At 44.0% G+C, this 21,018-nt stretch overlaps 1 protein-coding gene across 1 annotated transcript in view; it reads right to left on the reverse strand.

Moving 5' to 3' along the window:
- The window catches only part of JAK1 (Janus kinase 1), a 127,757-nt gene extending 122,181 nt beyond the window's left edge, over positions 1-5,576 (reverse strand). Inside the window, exon 1 of the mRNA XM_084784428.1 lies at positions 5,339-5,576. The gene's annotated coding sequence lies outside the window, so the exon portion shown is untranslated. The remainder of the gene's footprint in view (positions 1-5,338) is intronic.
- Between the last annotated feature and the right edge of the window lie 15,442 nt (positions 5,577-21,018).

The following is a 21,018-nucleotide window of genomic DNA, read 5'->3' on the forward strand; positions in this document are numbered from 1 at the left end:
CCATGTGCAGTCGTGTGTGCCCTGAGTAGCAGCTATTTGGAGGCTGAGGCAGGAGCACATGGGACTATGTGTGCATGTTCATCATACATCAATCTCAGGTGTTCCTTGGGAGCCATCCACCTTGTATTTTAAGACAGTATCTCAAAAACAATTCTAAGAGTCAGGAGTGGTGGCACATACTTTTAATCCCAGGACTTAATCCCAAGGAGACAGACAGCTCTCTGTGAGTTCAAGACCAGCCTGGTCTACATAGCAAGTTCTAAGACAGCTAGGGCTATATAGAGACCCTATCCCAAAGGGACAGAGGGGGGACAAGACCTCTTATTCAGACCTGGAGCTCACCCATTTGGCTAGCTTGGCTGGTCAGCAAATCCCAGCAACCCCCTCTCCTGCGCTGGAATTACAAACACATGCCACTGCACCCAGTCTTTTATGTGAGTGCTGGAGGTCAGATGCAGACCTCATACTTGCACTGCAAGCACTTAACCCACTCAGCCACCCACCAACTCCACCCCCATGTCCTTTTAAAAAGCACTTGAGAAAGGCTCTAGGCAGGGTCGAGCTCTCCCAAGAGGTTCTAATAGTCTTTAATTTCCACCTCGGCTGGAGCACCACTCACACTCTTAAAAGCTATGTATAGCAAGTTTATTTCCACATGAGCCGTGCCTCAGGCATCTGCCAAGCACTTAACATGTACCAAAAGATGTTTGTGTATAAGAAAAAATGATGAATTGATTTGCAATATATTAAAAAGGAAAAACAAAAAACAGAAGCTACTCCTTACTCTTCAGATTACAAAGGAGTACTCTGAAGATCTGCAGGGACATTCTACAACCACAGGACAGGACTTACTCAGTCTACATGCATAACCCACACCACCAAAACTGGGTACACCCACAAAGTTTTTCTATGAAGGCACTGATTCCTATGTATTTTATTTTAATTCATTTACTCATTCTTTCTGACTGTATCAGTAAGACACCAATAGATGTTTACTGATTAATAAGTGAATAAACAAAATGCCATGTGAATGTGGATGTTAAATAAAACAATTACATAGATTTAAAACATCTCAGCAAATATCAGCTGTCTTCTGACTAGGGTACACTTAAAAGAATTTTCCTGTTGGTTCCTATCTCTAGTCCCAGCACTTGGGAGGCTTGAGGCAGGAGGATCACAAGTTTGAGGACACACAGTGAGTTCCAGACTACCCTGAGCTAGAGGAAGACCCAGACTCAAAACAACAATTGATGTTTTTTTCTTTTGCTACTAATATACATCTTGCCTTGGGGCTCAGGGATCTATTCCGAGTACCGAGGAATGAATGGTGTGTGTCCCAACTAGCTGTGAAGAAGCACACATCATAAAACCTCAAGTGGAAGCATCACAAAAGGGACCTTTATGTTTTCTTCTTTCTGATTGCCTCAAACTGCCAAAACTGTGGGTGTACTTCAAAGGCAAGCACATTCACAGGAATGCTATTCCTACCCCTGAAACACCAGAACTTCAACATGGCAACTGTTTCAAACCATGTTACCAGAAAGTTTTTGTTGACACAGGAAGCTACAGTGGCGTACCTCTCTGAGGAAGAGAATACTAAGCGGAAGAAGGACTAAAGACAAAGCTTGGCACTTAGCACAAAATACACTAACACCAATGAGTCAATGTCTCTGTCCCTTACCCTACAATGTTTTTGTAGGACAAGATCTCTTTCTATCTATCCCAGGCTGATCCCAGAGTCCTGAATCCAAGTGCTCGTCCTGCCCCAGCCTCCCAAGTACCTGGGCTACAGACGTGCACCACACACACCTAGGTTGGTGGGAATTATTTAAAAAGGAAAAACAGCACAGAAACAAATAGCACTCCCCTCATCCACTCAGCCAACACCTCTCTCTCTCTGCTCCCTTCTATGGTAAGTCTTCTTCCAATTTTAATCATGCTCAAGAAAATGTGGTAAGGATGGGACTGCCTTTAAGTGGGAAGGGCAGCAGAGCAGAGCAGAGCAGAGCTTTTTGTGCTCTACTTACTACATTCTTAGATTTTTCAATTTTCCTACAGTGAATTTCCTCCTTGTCATGAAAATAAGCTTTGGGTTTAAAAGGGGTAGGGGAGAACAACAAAAAGAAAAAAGAAAACGTTCTACCCAGAAAACTAAGCATACTAAATAAATCCCTTACTCCAAATACAAAAAAAAAAAAAAGAAAAAAGAAAAAAAGAAAAAAAAATCAATAACATTAAATCCTCCCCCTGCTCAGAGATGGACTCGTCCTCTTCCTGCCCAGCTTCCACTGTACCTAGCTCTTCGCAGCAGCTCTAGATTGTACGTCTTTTGGTTTCCACGCATTATGTTAGCACTACTTACCTGGCCTCCCCACAAAGACTGCAAAATAACTAACCCAGGAGCTTTTGCTTCTTTCTAGAACAGAGAAGCCGGTGCCAGAAATAAAAGAACTTGCCACAACATGAGCCCCAATATTACTTTTCTCCCCTGGCACCACTGACATTTTGAGCCAGGTCATACTCTGTCCCAGGAGGAGCTGCCACGTGCATTGCTGAGTGTTTAACAGTTCACCCAGTAGATACTTCTCCCCCAAGGTGTAGCTTCCGAAACGCCTCAGAAAATGTCAGCGTCCCCCTGAGCATGAAAATTTCCAGGTTGTTAACCACTAGTGTGTTAGATTCATCAAGGTTTCTTCAGGCACCCCCATCCTATGGCAAGGCTCCCTGAGCCATTAAGCCATAGTACAGCAGAGAACATCAGAAGTCGCTTGCTCAGCTAGATTCTGCTTACGTAACCCATTCCCTGCCCACTTGAAATTTCCTAAGTGAAAAAAAAATTTTTTTAACTTTTATGTGAGGGTCTTGGATCCCCTGGAACTGGAAATACAGACAGGTGTGACCCACTATGTGGGTACTGGGAATTGAACCCAAGTCCTCAGGAAGCGTTGCCAGTGCTGTTAGCCACTGAACCATCTCCCCAGCCCTGCGAAAATTAATTTTTAAAAATTCTTTGCACAAAGCCAGGCGTGGTGGCGAGCACCCTTAATCCCAGCACTTGGGAGGCAGAGGGAGGCGGATTGCTGTGAGTTCGAGGCCAGCCTGGTCTACAGAGTCCAGGACAGTCAAGGCTACACAGAGAAACCCTGTCTCACAAAACAAAAACAAAAACACCCCCAAAAACGGGCTTGAATCTACATATATTCGAATTAGTTGTTTCATTTGTGTTTCTCTCCAAATATATGTTACTTTGGGTTATTCAGAAGAAACAGAATGATGTCTTTCGGACAGTTTAAATCTGTACCTGGTAATGTGCTGTTGAAATCCTTCTCCTTTTTAGAACCACTGCTGTTTGTAAAGTGAACCCTCTTTAAACTGGCAGACGGCACAGTCCTCTTTAGAATCCCCAAGGTTAAGTTCCCTTCTGTCATTCCTGTAAAAGCAACCCTATCCTCAAAACTCTGTATTTTTCACTAGCTTTTCATAGCAGGCTCCCGAGTTGAAACGATTTTATAGCCTAACTCCTCCTAGCACCTGAAATTTGTAAAGGGTGGATACTGAGTGGCCAGAAAGATAATGATCTTCTGGGTAAGGCAAACTGATACTAACACTTGCCTTGCCTAAATTACAAGAAAATGGAATATGGTTACATCTTGGGAAATGTATTAGAATATTGCACCAATCTCTAATTGACTCACTTTCTAACATCATTTCTCAAAGACAGCAAATAGTGTACCGTGACATGGGATTTAAACAGTTTAAACTAGCTGTATTCAATGTAAAAAAACAACAACAACAACAACAGAGAAATCTGAGAACTCCCCCTCCTAAAATATAGCAATGTAGAGAAGCTGAAATACAGGCAAAGTTCCTAGTTAATATGATACATAAAATTACGTTATAACTACTATTTATAATGGCCACACTCCCTCCAGGATGAGGTATCTGTTTCTTTCAACATGATCTAGATCCATACAAAAGAGACATTAACTCCGTATTACAAAGCATGTTATACCAGAACTGTCTATGATGCTGGCTGGCAGTCTCCATTAACCTTCACCACAAAGTACAAAAGAACAAATTGATCCTTCAGTGAAAAGTATCCCCTGGATGTTGGAAAACTAAAGCCAGGAATGATGATGTGACTTGCCAAATCTTATTTTTTAACACACACACACACACACACACACACACACACACACACACACACACACAAGATCTCTCAACTTGGGCCTTACTGGACTGACATTTTGAGCCAGATCATACTTGTTTCACATAGCCCCATATCCTAGCACTTGGAAAACATCAGAGCTTCCACAATCAAAAGCAACAGGCCAACACAAAAATGTGGTTTTTGAAAGAGAGGACCAAAGATTTAATCAATATAAAGAGTTCATCTTTTTTTTTAAGTTTTTTTACACTGCATATATGTTCACACATAACTCAAATATTTTCTTTTAAAAAACGGAGGACAACACCCAAAGACTAGATAATTATATCTAATTGTCTCCACATTCTACTTATTTAACGACCCAAGTTTTTATGCCCTGAAATAAGTAATGGTAATTTTACACTACCGTAAATACCTGCGATTGATCTCTACGACTGGGGAGGAATTTTAATAGCATGGATACTGATGTATCGAAGCAGAGACAAGACAGGTCACAGCCACGAATTAGGGCACGATCCTTGTCTCCGGAAAATCACAAAGAATACACCTCCGAAGAGGGTACACAGGCACCTGGTGATAACCACACCTCTGATCTATTCTCCCTAAAGAACTTCCTTCGTAAACACGAATCCCGGGAGCCTGGGAGTGCCCCCAAAGGGGCGCCGACTGCATCTGAGGCAGCCGGGGCTGCCGCGCGGAAGCAGTGCCAAGAGTTAGGGAGCTACACAGACACTAGCCCCAGTTTCAATAAACCTGGTCCCTTTGGGTTGGACCTGCCAGTGCCCTCTCCCCAGTCCCTTCGCCCGTGGCCCTCCATCACGCTGCTTTCCGGCAAGCTGCGGTCCGGAGTTCCCGGGCGCGCCCCACGCAGTCCCGAACCCCAGAAAGTCCCGTGGCAAGAGCCGACCAGGCGGGACGCTGGCCACGACCCGCGGTGACTCCTGCGATCGGGCTCCTGCGGCGCCGGAGGCTGTCAGCGTGCAGGCCGCGGGGCCATAAACAGGATGTCGGCGACGCGGGCCGCAGTTAGCAGAGCGGCCCTCCCCTGCCCTCCCGGCCGCCACCAGGAAATCCCCACTCCGGCCGCCCTGGCCGCCCCGCTCCGCGCCCCCCGCTCGGTCCCCCAAGCTGGCCCAGCTGCCGCCTCCACCTCCAGACCGTGACACTCACCACTTCCGTGTGCACCGGGCCGCGCGGCTCCTTGGCGCAGTGTCCGTCCGAGTCTGGCGTCTGGTTGGCCACTTGGCCAGCTGTGCGGGGCCCGGCGTGGACACCGGCGACTGAGGAGAGGCACGGAGAGGACGAGCGAGGCTGGGCGCGGGCCCGCAGCGCGTCAGCGGCTGCCGGCTACTCCGCCGCTGCGATGGCCTGCCCTCTCTCCCGGCCGCACCGGCGCCCTGCCCCTCCCCGCAGGCCCCGCCCCCCGGAGAGCCCGCCCCCGCTGGCTACGCCCCCCTCGCCCAGCCTACCTTCCGTGACGTCAGAAGCTGCCCCACAGTGGGGCGGGGTCTGAGGACCCCTGCGTCTCCGCCTGCTCGACACGCCCCCATCCGGTCTGGCACGCGTGCTAGTGTCCCAACTAGCTTCCTCTTAACAGCTTTTAAGAATTGAACTCAAACTGGGTGTGAAGGCACACTGCTTTAATCCTAGCACTCCAGGAGGCAGGGGCAGAGGCAGGAGGATCTCTGTGAGATGTCCAGCCTCAAAAAGAAAAGAAAAAAGAAAGAAAGAAAGAAAGAAAGAAAGAAAGAAAGAAAGAAAGAAAGAAAGAAAGAAAGAAAGAAAAGAAGTGAACTCACACAGGAAATGAGATTATCAGAATTTGCAGCCCCGATGAAGTAACCTATGCCCTTGGAGACATTATCTCTGTCTTCACCTCCTCCAAGTCCCAGGCACGCTAGAGGAGGGCTCAGGAAAGACTTGCTTAGCAAGAACATCAGTCACTTTGCCCCTTGCTGCGTTAAAATATGTGACAAAAGCAAGTTAAGGAAGGAAAGGTTTATGACGCCGCGCCATTGGAGAGGTTCCAGACCATCATGATGAGGAAGTCGTAATGACAGAAACTTGAGGTGAAAAGTTACGTTGCTCTCATGGTCAGGAAGAAGAGCTAAGAAATGCTTGTGCTAGCTTTCTCCTGAGCCTTAAGTGCAGGACCCCAGCAGATGGAGTGGTGCTGCCCACAGATAACGTGGATTTTATCTCCATTATCTTAATCTAGATAATCCTCAAGGGCACAGCCAAGGGGATAACCTAGTCTACATAATCCCTCACAGACTTGGCCAAAGCCTGTCTTCCATGTGATCCTAATCTAGATAATCCTCAAGGCCATGGCCGAGGGATAACCTAATCTATATCAACTTTCACAGGCTTGGCTGGTCTCCTAGGCGATTTTAATTGCCAAATTGACAATACTAACCAGCATAAGGACTTAATAGAAGAAAACAAACCTCAAGCTTTGGCAAGTTTCTTCAGGCCTAGCCAAGTTCTCTGTAAGAGCTCTCTGAAGGAGCAGGGGAGACAGACAAAATATGGAAGAGAGTAATAAGAATTAACATTCATTGATACCTAAGTTGTGCCTAGTGCTTTTGATTTTTCATTAAGCATCATCTTTCAAAGTAGGTTTAGTCTTATGCTCTTTTTTTTTTAAGTATTATTATATTAATCAAGTGTCCTCAATTCTGGTTTCTTAAATTTGTGGGTATTCATCAGAGAAGACTGCTCAGACATGGGTTTAAGCTGAGAGAAAGCTTTTATTAGCTGGCTGGTGACTACACTGGGTGTTTGGGATCCCAGCGTAGCCCTGACCTTTCCTTAGGGTGAGCTTTCTAGCACGCGCGCGCGCGCACACACACACACACACACACACACACACACACACACACACACAATCTTCTGGGTTGACATACATCAGTTAACAAAAACAGCCAAAAGCGGAACTACAGAAGCCAAAAAGCAAGGTTAATACTCAGAGACTTTCCCATAACCATGGACTTTGATGGAGTAGGTCTTCCCTTTCGTTCTTGCCAGGTGCTGCTGTCTGCTTCCCGAGGTTTACAGCCTGAATGGCGCTTCTAGCATGGAGTCAGTTGTGCTAAAGTCTGGGGGTCTTCTAATATCCGGGATCCTGTTACAAAACTGCAGGTCTCCTCATAATTTATTGTGGGGTGCTCACAAAATCATCATTAAGTAAAAAAGTTTCTAAAAATGTACAACATCCAAAAGTTAATTTAAAAAATTAAACACGCCGGGCGTGGTGGCGCACGCCTTTAATCCCAGCACTCCGGAGGCAGAGGCAGGCGGATCGCTGTGAGTTCGAGGCCAGCCTGGTCTACAAAGTGAGTTCAGGATGGCCAAGGCTACACAGAGAAACCCTGTCTCGAAAAAAAAAAAAACCAAAAAATTAAACACAATGAATCTGAGGTATTTCTAGCTGTGCCTACACATTGGGTCCAAATATGTCATTACAGCCTTGGTTCTGAATGAAAATGAAAATGCACTTTGACGTGTGTGTGTGTGTGTGTGTGTGTGTGTGTGTGTGTGTGTGTGTGCACGCTCTGTCACATACACAACACCAGCAAACAATGCCTTGGCTCAGATGTTATGAATTGCATTATATATACATATATATTATTGTTCTATATAGAGAGCTTGCTGTTCTGTTTGTTTGTTTGTTTGTTTGTTGTTTGTTTGTTTTTCGAGACAGGGTTTCTCTGTGTAGTCTTGGCTGTCCTGGACTCACTTTGTAGACCAGGCTGGCCTTGAACTCACAGCTATATGCCAGCCTCTGCCTCCCGAGTACTGGGATTAAAGGTTTGTAAAGGCCAGCGCCACCACACCCAGCGAGCTTGTTATTCTTATAGAAAAATTTGTTATAACAAAGGCTTTGAATATTTCTCCCCTTGTCTCACACCAAGCATCAAATTCATATATGTTTGGATTAGATTCTGTGGAATTAATTTTTTAATTGCCTAATTAGAAACTGACAAGATGGCAATATTGTCACCAGGCCTAACAATCTGATTTAATCCCCAGAACCCACATTGTGGAAGGAAAGATCTGATCACCAAAAGTTGTCTTTTAACCTCCACATGTGTATATACTCATACCTCACATATGAGTATACACAAACACACACACACACACAAACACAAACACACAAAATGTTAAAATTAAATTAAAAATAAAAGTGCTATTTCAATTACTCAAGCTTCACACACACATACAAAAGTTTATTGTGTTTTTGGCTTTCAGTTAGGACAGAATGCCCAGCAGTTTCTGAAATGACCTAAACATACATGTGTGATTTTGTGATATTTATGCAAAGTGTCAGTCTCAGCATCTCATGATGGTGATACAACCAAATATCAGTCAACTCTGAAAGACATCAAAGTGGCTCTGAGTTTGCAGCATCAAATACTCAGCCCAGATTAAATTCTTTATGTAAAAACAAGCAAGCAAATGATTACAACTCACATGACTAAGAATTTTGTAACAGAAAGCTCTGCTATGTTTTAATTTTTATATACAATTATGATAATTAGCACATCATAAGACTGCAAACCTCTGCTTTTTAACGTTGATTTTATTCATTATCACTGTTTATTTACCATTAGTTTCATAATGTAAATACTATACATTGAACAAATTAAATGTCACATTTTTTATTACTATAGTTCATGTTAATAGTGGGGCTTTCAGGTGTCTGGAAACTTTTGGTTAATATTTGATGCAAAAATAATAGAAGCGTATAACTTTAGAGGTGAATTTTAAGGGACTCCCTAATATGTACACTATCTTTTTATCTGAAGAAATAAATAAACTATGATCTTGAAAAAAAAAAAACAAGCAAGCACATCTCTTCTGGTTAGTATCTGAGCTTGGTACAAGCAACAGTGATTTAGGAAGAAAGAACCTCAGTCGAGAAAAAGCCTCCATCAGATTAGCCAAGCCTCCATCAGATTAGTCTATAGGCAAGTGAGTGGAGTGTTTTCCTGGATAATGACTGATGTGGTAAGGCCAAACCTCTGTAAGCACTATATGACCCCTGTGCAGGTGGCCCTGGGCGGGATAAGAAAGCAGGCTGAGCAAGCTGTGGAAAGCAAGCCAGTAAATAGTACCCCTCAATGTTCTCTGCTTCATTTCTGCCTCTAGGTTCCTGCCTTGACTTTCCTCAGTAATGGACTCTAATCTATAAACTAAAATAACCTTTTCCTCCTTCAAGGTTTCTTTTTTTTTTTTTGTCAATTTTTATCATAGCAAGAAAAACATCAGTCTAATCATATGAAAACTCACTTTTTCTTTAATAAATGATCAAATATATATATATCAAAATTTTTAAATAAAATTATTTATAATCTATTATAAGTAAATATTTAATTTATATATCTATATAGCTAATGTTGCATGAAAATTTCTTAGGCAAAAAGAGTTACACATGGAAAAAAAGTTTAAGAATCCCTGCCTAGAGGCAGGTGGATCACTGTGAGTTGAAGGCCAGCCTGATCTACAAAGTGAATCCAAGATAGCCAAGGCTACACAGAGAAACCCTGTCTCTAAAAAGCAAAACGAAAGAAAGAAAGAAAGAAAGAAAGAAAGAAAGGAAAAGAAAAAGAAAAAGAAAAAAGAAAAGAAAGAAAAAGAAAAAGAAAAAAACCAATCCGTGCCTAAAACATGATTATATAGGGCTGGAGAGATGGCTCAGTGGTTAACAGCACACTGGCTGTTCTTCCAGAAGCCCCAGGTTCAATTCCCAGCACCCACATGGCAGCTCACAACGGTCTGTAACTCCAGCTCCAGGGGATCCAACACCCTCACACAGACATACATGCAGAAAAACACCAAATTGCATAAACAAAGACAAATTGTTTAAAAACAAAAACAAGATTATATGAGAGTCATGAGTTATACCCATAACAATCTCTAGGCAAATCTTGATCATTTTCCTTCCAGACTCTTTGTTCCAGCAGCTCACTTCTCTGCATCCCCACTGTGTGGTCCAAACCACCACACTTGTTCACTTGAAAAACCACAAAGAGCTCTTTAAGTTGTCAGTGGGGGGTGGAGGAGGTCCCCTCAGTCACAGACGTAGAGGAAGAAAGTAGGGGGAAAGCAGGAGGGAGAGAGGAATGGGAGGATACAAGGGATGGGCTAACAATTGAGATGTAATATGAATAAATTAATAAAATAATTTTTAAATGTTGTCAGTGTGATTTCACTCTGGCCCCTCATCTAATTCCCCAACAGTGCACTTTTAAACTTTCAAACCCTTCCACTCCTGCACTTTCACATTACTGCTGACAGGGACTGAACAGCTGTCCTGAGCAGACACTAACCCTGTTGGACCATACTTAATGCCTTAGAGGTTCTGGGAAAAACACGCTGGGGAGGAGAAAAGAGCATCATAAATCTAAAGTTATTGGATTGTAGGTTCAACCTACACTCTTAGCCACCAGTGCTTCCCTAAATGATTTGTGGCTTACTCATAAAAGGTGAACAGCAGACTAAATGATTTCTTGTATGCCTTCTGGAAGGAGAAGAGCTGTCCAAAAAACCTGGGTGGATCCCACAGGGATGCTTTAGGCTTTGGAACCTGTACTGTGGCTTCAAGTCTTATCTTGATGCGGGTGTTCAAGTCTAATCTTGCCTGCCACACTGTGAACACCTCAAAGCTGCTTGCAATATTTTCTTCGCCTATTAAGTAAGGATAATGCTTTCTTGTGGGGGTTTTGCTAAAGATTTAAGATAATGGGTGCCTGGCATATGGCATGGGTATAGGAAATTGTATGCCTTTTGTTTTTATCTGTGCCCTAAGGAACAGGTGGAGTGACATGAATGCAGAAACAACCATAAAAATAATCGTGGTCTTCTACTTACCTGGCAGGGGAGACACCACATCTCAAAGGTGTTTTTTTTTTTCCCCAGGGTGAGGCTCATCCATTGCACTCTGAATGTGCTTATGCCTTCAAGTTCCTCAAATTCAGGGAAATTCATCTACATAATTTGTCATAATTGAAGGCTGTGTTTGCTCTCTCCTCTGAATAGAAGAAAAATAATAATAATAATGAACTTAGTCTTTTGTTTTGCTGTCTTTTTGTTTGTTTGTTTGTTTGTTTGTTTTGTTATGTAACCCTGGCTGGCCCAGAACTCACTTTATAGACCAGGCTGGCCTTGAACTCATAAAGATCAGCCTGCTTCTGCCTCGTGGGTGCCAGGATTAAAGGTGTGTGCACTGCGCTCAGTCTCCCATTTTTATGTCTTACTTGTGTTTCCTTTTTTCATTGTGACCTACTGAGCTTAATTAGTGTTGCCATATGAAGACTCACTCATATGAACACACCCCGCTTAAACGATTAGCTAGCTGCTCATGAGAGGGAATCAAAGAGGGCTTCCATAAAATTATACCCATTCTCCTGTTCCAGACAGGATTCAAAGAAAAACAGACTTTCTGACCTCTGAGTGCTCTAGGGTGTCCAGAGAAAAGGTCTGAATTAGTTCTTTCTCTCTTTGCTGTGGCAAAACCCCTAAGGCTATTTAAGGGGAGAATGGGTTTGTACTGGCTCAAGGCTTGAGGGTACGGCACATTATGCTAGGAAAGTCCAGGTGGTGATGGGTGAGGTGGCTGGTCACATTGTATCCACAGTCAGGAAGCAGGGAGCCAGGAACACCCGGCTATGCTTGCTTTCACCTTTTCCCTTAGCGGGACACTGGAATGGTGCGGCTCACTTAGTGTCTTCTGCACAGTTAAACCAGCGCTTCTCAACATGTGGGCCACAGCCCACTCCAGGTCACAGGGGTCACTTCAGACCATCAGGGAACACAGACATTTACATTGCAATTTATAAAATTAGCAAAATTAGAGTTAGAAAGTAGCAGTGAAAGTAACTTTATGGTTGGGGGAGGGGGTGATCATCACCACACCATGAGGACTGCAGTATTAGGGAGGGTGAGAACCACTCAGTTAAACCAATGTAGAAACTCTCACACTCCTAGAGGTTTATCTTTTAGGTGGTTTTAGATCCTGTTCAGTTGATTGTTAAGCAGCAATTCAGTGTACATGGGGAAGTCAGAGACACCACCACCCCACCACCCCATCCCACTCCCGCCGCCCCCCCAACAAGTAATAGGAACCAAGGAGAACACAGCACAGCCACGCTGTGCTGCTAAAGACTGTGAAAACGTAAGTCTTATGGGAAAACTTTTACAAAAAAAAAAAAAGTAATTTAGAGGGATATAAACAGATTTTTGTCTTTGAATAATCAGTCCAGGCCAGGGTTCTCAGCCACAGTGTGTTTTGAGCCTGGAAGTGTCTTCTCAGGAGAGGTCAATTTTATGCATCAATGGATCCTTAGCATCATCTCTGGTATCTGCTTTTTGGTTACTAGAAATGAAATTCTCCCTTCCTCTTGCTACCTTCTAGCTCCCACCCTCCTCCTGCTCCAGCTGTGGCAACTATATCTTCAGAAATCACCTAATGTGGGGCAAGATCGCCTCCCTACCCGCTTGGACAGCACTAAACTGGGAATAACATGAACAACAGATTAGAAGGCAAGACCAGTTTTGTCGGAAGGACCCTGCTGTCTGGGGTTGCAATCCTCCTGGCACGTGTAGCCACTCTGAGCAAGGCATTAGGTGCAGGACTCCCTCTCCCTAGCAGGGCCTCCCGGTGTCTGCCTCACTCCAACTGGAGAATGTCTTTAGACAGAGATGCCCCTAACCACATTTGATCTTTGGCCCTTGACATAGCTCCCTGCTAGCTCTCCCCTCCTGAGCCTACAGGATAATTAGGTACTGTGTTCCTGCTTATATGACAGGAACGTGCTGCCAAATGTAAAGCAAGCAGTCTAAAAGTGCCTGGTTCCAACCAAGTACGAATGCCTAACCTGGAAGGGCCCCATGCACTCCTCAAGAGCTATACAGTCTTTGTTCTCCCTGAGTAAGTTGAGCTAGCTCCTGAAGTGGTTCCCAGAGTGTTTGATTGCTGTCGTGCTTACGGCCTTCCAGGCCCTGTGTCTCGTCTTCTGCTCCTCTTGCCTCAGTGGGCTGGTGGCCATCAGCCACCCCAGGGAAGAGAAGAACCACATAATTTTACTAGGAAATCATCTAAAACAGCAATTAAAATCATCCAAGCATACACATAAAGTTTCACACAGAATTTCACTCCAGAGAGCACTTGCTCGTTAATCCGTTATCACTACCATGGTAACAGTGGGAGAATGGTCCAACGATGAGTGCTGTTCTCTGTTAAGAGGCTGTACAAAACCTCACAACTAAGACTCTGTTGTACAAATCATAAAACTTCATTACAGAGGTCTAGAGAGAGAGCTCAACAAGGAAGAGCACTGGCTAATCTTCCACAGGATCCAGGTGAGATTCCCAGCCCCTCTGAGGTGGCAAACAGCCATCTGTAACTACAGCTCCAGAGGATCTGATGCCCTCCTCTGACCTCCACCAGAACCAGACATACACATAATACGCATACATAAATGTAGGCAAAACACTCATACAAGTGAAAATGAATTTAAAGTCCCTTTTTTACTTAATTAGAAAAAGAAACTGAAAAAAAAGAAGAAACCACTCACACATTCACAACTCTTGTTTGTTTGTTTTTCAAGACAGGGTTTCCCTGTGTAGCCTTGGCTGTCCTAGACTTGCTCTGTAGACCAGGCTGGCCTCGAGCTCACAAAGATCCACCTGCCTCTGCCTCCCAAGTGCTGGGATTACAGGTATGTACCACCACACCTGGTTTACACATTCACAACTCTTAGCACAAACATGGCTTGTAGTCATTATTAGTCCACTTAGCATACTTTCAACATGTGTATACTCACAGATACATACAATTACACACGTTCTTAAACGTCATCCACAAGCATACATCCGTGCTTCCTTATAGCTTCATAACCGATGCACTGCTCTTTGCAAGTAGCTTTTAAACATGAATTATGAAACGTGATGTTTAAATAGTTACTTTCAAAGAGATTCACAGCAAAAAGTTATTGAGTTAAACGGTTTACACATTTTGAGGGGCTTGCACATTTTTAGATTCTGCAATCATCGGTGAATACCGACAAGTTACTTTTCACGCAGTTTGCACAAATGCGCCATGCCCTCACAAATGCACACAGGTTGGCAACAGACTTGTAAAGTGGTTTGCATCTTTACAATTTAAAAAGGAACTTTCTTGTTTGGTTTTGGAGTTCCCCTGATTATTAAAGATGTCAATAACTTTTTGTGTATTTTCTCACAAACCTCCACTTTCACCAAGCAATGGTGGTGCATGCCTTTAATCCCAGCGCTTGGAAAGCAGAGGTAGGCTGATCTCTGAGCTTGAGGCCAGCCTGATGGCTACACAGAGAAACCCTGTCTTAAGAAACAAAACAAACAAACAAAAATTCTACTTTTAAAAAATCTGACTTTATCAAAGTCTGCATGAGGGGACTGGTAGAATACTGTCTGCCTTTTTTCTTAGCTCACAGTCTTTTGGGATATAACATGTCATGTCCATTTATAATAGTGAAATCCCCAATAAAGAGACTGTGACATTTTGGCGTTCACCTCTTTCAGCATGCTGTTTGTTGCCTAAACCACTATTTTTGTGGTTGTTTCTCCTTTTCTTATTGTCAAGTACGGTGGGTATAGGGGTCGTTGTTCCTTTGTTAGCTCTGTGGTTTCTTCCAAGATTCTTTTTTTTTTTTAAGATGGAAATTTTTTCTTTAAAAAAAAATGTATTTATTTATTATGTATACAGCATTCTTCCTGCATGTACACACACAGGCCAGAAGAGGGCACCAGATCTCACTATAGATTGTGGTTGCTGGGAGTTGAACTCAGGACCTTTGGAAGAGCAGCCAGTGCTCTTAACCCCTGAGCCATCTCTCCAGCCCTCTTCCAAGATTCTTTTGAAAGCCATCCCCTCATCTTAGATTAGAAAAGAGGTTATGACAGATACTAAGTATCAACTCTATGACCCACATTATTCTGGACTCCAAACACTGAAGTTCAAAAAGTGTTCCTTGGGACTGGAGAGATGGCTTAGGAGTTAGGAACCCTAGCCGCTCTTGCAAAGGATCCATGTTCCATTCCCAGCCCCACATGACAATTCACAACCTTCTGTTACTCAGTTCCTGGGAATCTGATACCCTCTTCTAGCCTCCAAGGGCACCAAGCATGCATTTACTGCACATATGTACATGCAGACAAATGTTCATAGAGAAGGAATTAAATCCTTTAAAAATCTACTATTAGGAAGTGTGCTGGATGGCTTATGCTACCTTGACACAGCTAAAGTCATCAGAGAGGAGGGAACCTCACTTAAGAAAATGTTTCCCTAAGATCAAGCTGCAGGCAAGACTGTAAGGGGAAGACCCAGCTCATTGTGGGTGGGGCCGTCCCTGGGCTGGTGGTCCTGGGTTCTATAAGAAAGCAGGCTGAACAAGCCATGAGGAGCAAGCCAGCAAGCAGCACCCCTCCATGGCTTCTGCATCAGCTCCTGCCTCCAGGTTCCTGCCCTGGCTGAGCTTCTGCCCTGGCTCCCTTCAGTGATAGACAACCACATGGATGGTTAAGCCTAATAAACCCTTTTCTCCCCAACTTGCTTTTGGTCATGGTGTTTCCACACAGCAATAGAAACCCTCACTAGGATGGAAAGTGTTCCTTGTCGAGGGAAATCATTGATAACAAGTGGCCTGACAAGCTGCCATGCTGTCTCCCATCTTGGCACAGGAACACTTGGATTGTAGATGATGCCCACTACTGTGCTCAGCTTCACATGGGTTCCTGGGATTTGAACTCAGTTCCTCACACTTTCAGGGCAAGTACCTCACACACTTGCTGAGCTATCTCCTCAGCCTTCATCAGGTTATTTGCTTGTCTGGTTTTTCCCCCCCCCCCAAATTAATAGCCTCTGTTGCTCATCTCACCCTTAAAACACAAAGGAAAGTACAATCAAATGCCTTTTTAAAAACCACCAAACTAACCTTAGACAGTCACTAGTTGTGTCTTCTCAGTGTGTTTACTAACCATTAGGTCATGCCTTATGTGCAATACGGAAATGATTAGACTGAGAAATTTTCCATTGCTTAGTACCATGCAAACATCAGACCATCTAAGTGTTTAATAGTGGACTAAAAGTAAGAGTCAAGGGCTGTGGGGATGGCCACCATCAGTAAAATGCTTCCTGGGCAAGCGTGAAGACCTGAGTTCAGATCTCTACGACTTATGAGAAACCCCAGCTTTGGTGTGGTGTGGTGTGGTGTGGTGTGTGTGTGTGTGTGTGTGTGTGTGTGTGTGTGTGTGTATTGGAGACACACAAATCCCCTGAGCTCTCTGGACATCCAGTATAGTCAATTGGAAAGTTTTGTGTTCAGTGAAGAGACCTTGTCTCAAAAACAATAATGTGGAGATTAGAGAGAAATATATCTGACATCAACCTATGACCCCCACACACATGTAAACACATGCATACTACACACGCGCATATACACATTAAAACCTAAAGAGCCAGTCATGGTGGCACATGGCTTTAATCCCAATATTCGGGAGACAGAGGCAAACAGATCTAGATAGATAGATAGATACGCTGTCTAAATAAATAAATGCTTAATAAAATCTTGCCTTAAAGGCACCATGCAGAGAAAATAATAAAAGTTTTAAAGATATTCAATGACTAAATCACTGAAAGAAGAAAAATAAAAAGCTAATGAGTCATACATATTCGTGACTGAGAATACTCATGTTAAAACTTTCTTGGCCAAAATATGTTAGGGCAGGCCACCACTGCTATGAATTTGACATGTTTGGTTAAACCAGCAAACTATTGCTTGAGACAAGCTTGAATGTGAATGCGGGAAATTTTCTCAACCCATCTCTGTAAGTCGGGAGGTTTATTCTTTACACAGCTGAGTAGTTGTGACATTGTAGCAATCTGACTAAAACATGAACTGAGCTCAGCCCTGACACTGCCTTGTAGCCCTGCAGTTTCCTCCACTGTTCCTCAAGGTCAGAAGTCAGATTCTATCCAGTGTGTTTGTCCCATGAAATTGTTGCGAAACTAGCTTAAAGAATACATAAACATGCCAGGTGCGGTGGCCCAGGCATGTAATCCCAGCACTCAGGGAGGCAGAGAGGGAAGTGGATGTCTGTGAGTTTGAAACCAGCCTGTTCTATGAAGTGAGTTCAGGGCAGCTAGGGCTACAAAGAGAAATCCTGTCTGGAAAAACCAAAAAAAAAAAAAAAGAAGAAGAAGAAGAAGAAAGAAAGAAAGGAAGGAAGGAAGGAAGGAAGGAAGGAAGGAAAAAAACATAGATGCTAGGGAGTAAAGAGATTGCCATGCAAGCCAGAGGACCTGAGTCCAGTTCCCAGAACCTCCCATATAGTAGTATGTGTCTGTAAACCCGGAGCTCTCACAGCAAGATAGGAAGTAGAGACGAAAATAAAAAATTAAATTAAAAATTAAAAATTCCTGAAAGTTTGGGGGCCAGCTAGCCTGGGTTAGCTACAAAAGAGACCCAGTCTCAAAGAAAATGGAAAGTGAGAACCGAATTGGGGGTGGGTACAGCAGCACACCCACCATGCTCTTCTGCACCCACATCCACACCCACACCCACACCCACACATGTATACGTACACACATGCACATCCCAGAAAAAAAAGAGAGAAGAAAACAAATTCCTGCTTCCTACAGAGCCAATTTCTCTACGTAGTACTGTATGTAAAATGCATAAGCCGTTGGCTCTGCGTTCTTGTATTGACCGACTCCTTTAGAGATGCTCCTCCCGCACCCCCAAATGCCAGCGATGGAGCCTCTGAGCTTCCAGGACTTCCTGTCTCCACTTCCGACTACAAGTTCATACTACTGTGTGGGTTCTGGGAGACAGAACTCAGGTCTTCCGGCTTGTATGGCAATCACTTTTCCCACTGAGCCAGATACTAGGTGAGCACTCTATCACTGAGACAGACACCCAGCCCTTTCAGCAGCACCCTTGTTGGCTGCACTTCTGCCTCTAAGGACGTGCTGCTCAATTAGACATTCCAGTGTTTCCTGTCAACCAAGCCCCCTTGCTTGCTTCTCTCATCTTTCTGGTTATCATGAGGTCCTTGTGAGCTTCAAACTTCTGGCCATTTACCACTGCAACTGGTCCTCAGGATGAGTCCCTTCACCCTTCAGAGACCAGCTCTGGGATCATGGTCCTGCTTGTAGCCATAGTCTAGAAGAAGGAGGCTGCCACCTAACTTCTTGACCCCAGCGCCCTCTCTGACAGTGTGCTTGGCAAATGGCTGTCCCCTGACTTCTTGACCCCAGCGCCCTCTCTGACAGACAGTGTGCTTGGCGAATGGTGTCTTGCATGGTATTGCCATCTGGCATGCTCCCTTTGCTAACCGCATGTCTTCACTTACTTAGCACTTTTTCTAGGCCTTTCCATCACCTTTTCTACACTTCTAAGAACACCCCTAAGGTTGCCTCGCTCCCTAGAGTCCTTGTGCCTTGCAGAATTGCCCATTCACCTGTGCTCTAAAAGTAGATCCACTTGTCTTGGGCCAGGTCAGGTGACCTACCATTTATATAGCTGACCGAAGTTCTCGCCTTGATCTGATTACTGGGCAGCTTGGCATCAAGTTTTCATCAAACGTCTATCACATATGTGATAAGGCATGACCTGAACTCTGTTTCACATAGGTGGAAATGCGTGATTTGCACTTTATGTGCTATTTTTACACCTGCTCCATCTCATTAAACTAAGTGTCACTTCACTCTAATTTTCTGACTTGCATTTACTCAACACGCTGTCTGCTTAGTGCTGTAGTAAATACTGTATACTCATTAGTCAGTGAAGTTCTGGTTTCTCTGTGGTGGGGTCTTCAGCAAGATACCAAATTTCTAAGTGGGGATAATGACAATAATGCCCACTTTACAGGGTTGTCGTGGAGACTGATAATAGTTAACATCAATAGTTATTAAAGCCCCCTTAGCTTTTTGGTCCCAACCAATAAATCAAACTATCCAACTTAGTTATTTTACATGACGCTACTCTACTAAAGTCTAGAAAGAGAAACATCAGTTTATTCTGAAAACACTCAGCATAGAGAGTAAAGTATTACTAATCACACTTATAGCTTTAATCAAACTGAAAGCTTTTGTGGTTCCTGTAATTAACAGAAGTGAAACAGAATGAATCAAGCTGAGCTATGATGAATCTCTATACAAAAAGTTCATTTATTTGTTTTTACAGATAAATGATGGCTCCTTCTGGGGCTCAAGTATGCTTGACTTTTAAACCTATAACTTGGCAGGAATGTTAAGACTATTACCAAGGAGGGTTATTCTGCCCTTGGGACTCAACAACATATTGCATTAATAATTCAGTCCCTGTGCTGCTCTGCCGACTAAGTTTGGCGCCCTCAATGCTGGTGAGCTCACCAGTAGGCAGAACCTTAGGGTGATCCCTTGAGCCTTTCTCCTTGCGTTGGATGACATTTTGTGATGCCCATCAGCATGAAAATGATGTCTTTACTTTTGAATTGGACAGCATCTCTGTATATTTCTTGGCCTAGCTCATGTATGTGTCTGACAGATGGGGGTAGCTGAAGTCAAACTCCTTTAAACGACAGAAAAATAAAACAGAGGGGCAAGGAGCTGTGACTTCCTTAAGTACTGTAAAATTTTGCTGTTGGCCTGGAAAGGTGATGCTTAGAAATCATAGATGCTGTAAGGTCTACAGTGCTAGCCAACTCAGCTCATGCCAGCAAGTGAATCTTTTCTTTGTACTGGTGTGTGCATGGACTTTACTCATTTCTAAGATGACGTACAGGATATGTGATAGTATCTACCGAACAGCTGCCTGTGTATGGGGCAATGTGGGCCCCTGGCAAGGTGGTCACTCTTCCTGCCCTTGAAGATTGTGTGTTTACTGGAGACAGAAGATGATGAAATGTCTACCCAGAAAATAAATGGTAAAGGGTCACCTTGCTGAAACAGATTAAGAAGTGTCACAAGATTGCAGAGGCAGGAAACATCACTGAAATTCAGGCAGACTTCACAGACCATGGATGAGCAGAGACTTGGGGGGAGGGGCACTGGAAAATTACCTCCGGCTTTGTGCAGTCGTTGTGCACTGCTGCAAGCAGAAACCTGACAGAAGCAATTAAAGAAATGGACATGCTCACAGGTCCAGAGAGATTTCAGAGCATCGAGGCACAGGATATGTGACAGCAGGAGGATATAGTCCCCTCCTCGAATTACAGTGAGCCAAGAATTGGGACTGCAACAGGTGTGTGGTGTCACTTTGAAAGACCTGTCCCTAACGACCTATTTGCACAAGCTGGACTTTATCTCCCAAAGGTTCTACAACCTCCCAAAATAGCACTGCCAGCTGGGGACCAAGTGTTTATAGCCTGACCCCATGGGGGAGTTTCAGGCTCACATTGTAACAGGCCTGTTTAAACAAGCGGCACTTCTGTCCTTCTGCGAACTGTTAAGATTAGATTTTGTTCCACGTATGTATTAAATTCACTCAGTTGAGACAGTTTGATGTGTATTCATTTTATTTTATTCGTGTTTTGGCTGCGGGTATGTCTGTGCACCACACATATGCTCAGTGGTGCCCGTGAAGGTCAAAGGAAGCTATCAGATCCCATGGAACTGGAGTTATGGATATTTGCAAACCACCACGTGAGGGCTGGGACCCGAACCCAGGTCCTCTGCGAGAGTAACAAGTGCTTTTTTGTGGGGGAGGAGGGAGGGCAGGAATAGGGTTTCTTTGTGTAACAGTCCTGGCTGTCCTGGCTTCACTTTGTAGACTAGGCTGGCCTCGAACTCACAGAGACCCACCTGCCTCTGCCTCCCAAGTGCTGGG

The sequence above is a fragment of the Acomys minous genome (genome assembly GCF_964271855.1).
Source record: "Acomys minous genome assembly, chromosome: 6".
NCBI lineage: Eukaryota > Metazoa > Chordata > Mammalia > Rodentia > Muridae > Acomys > Acomys minous.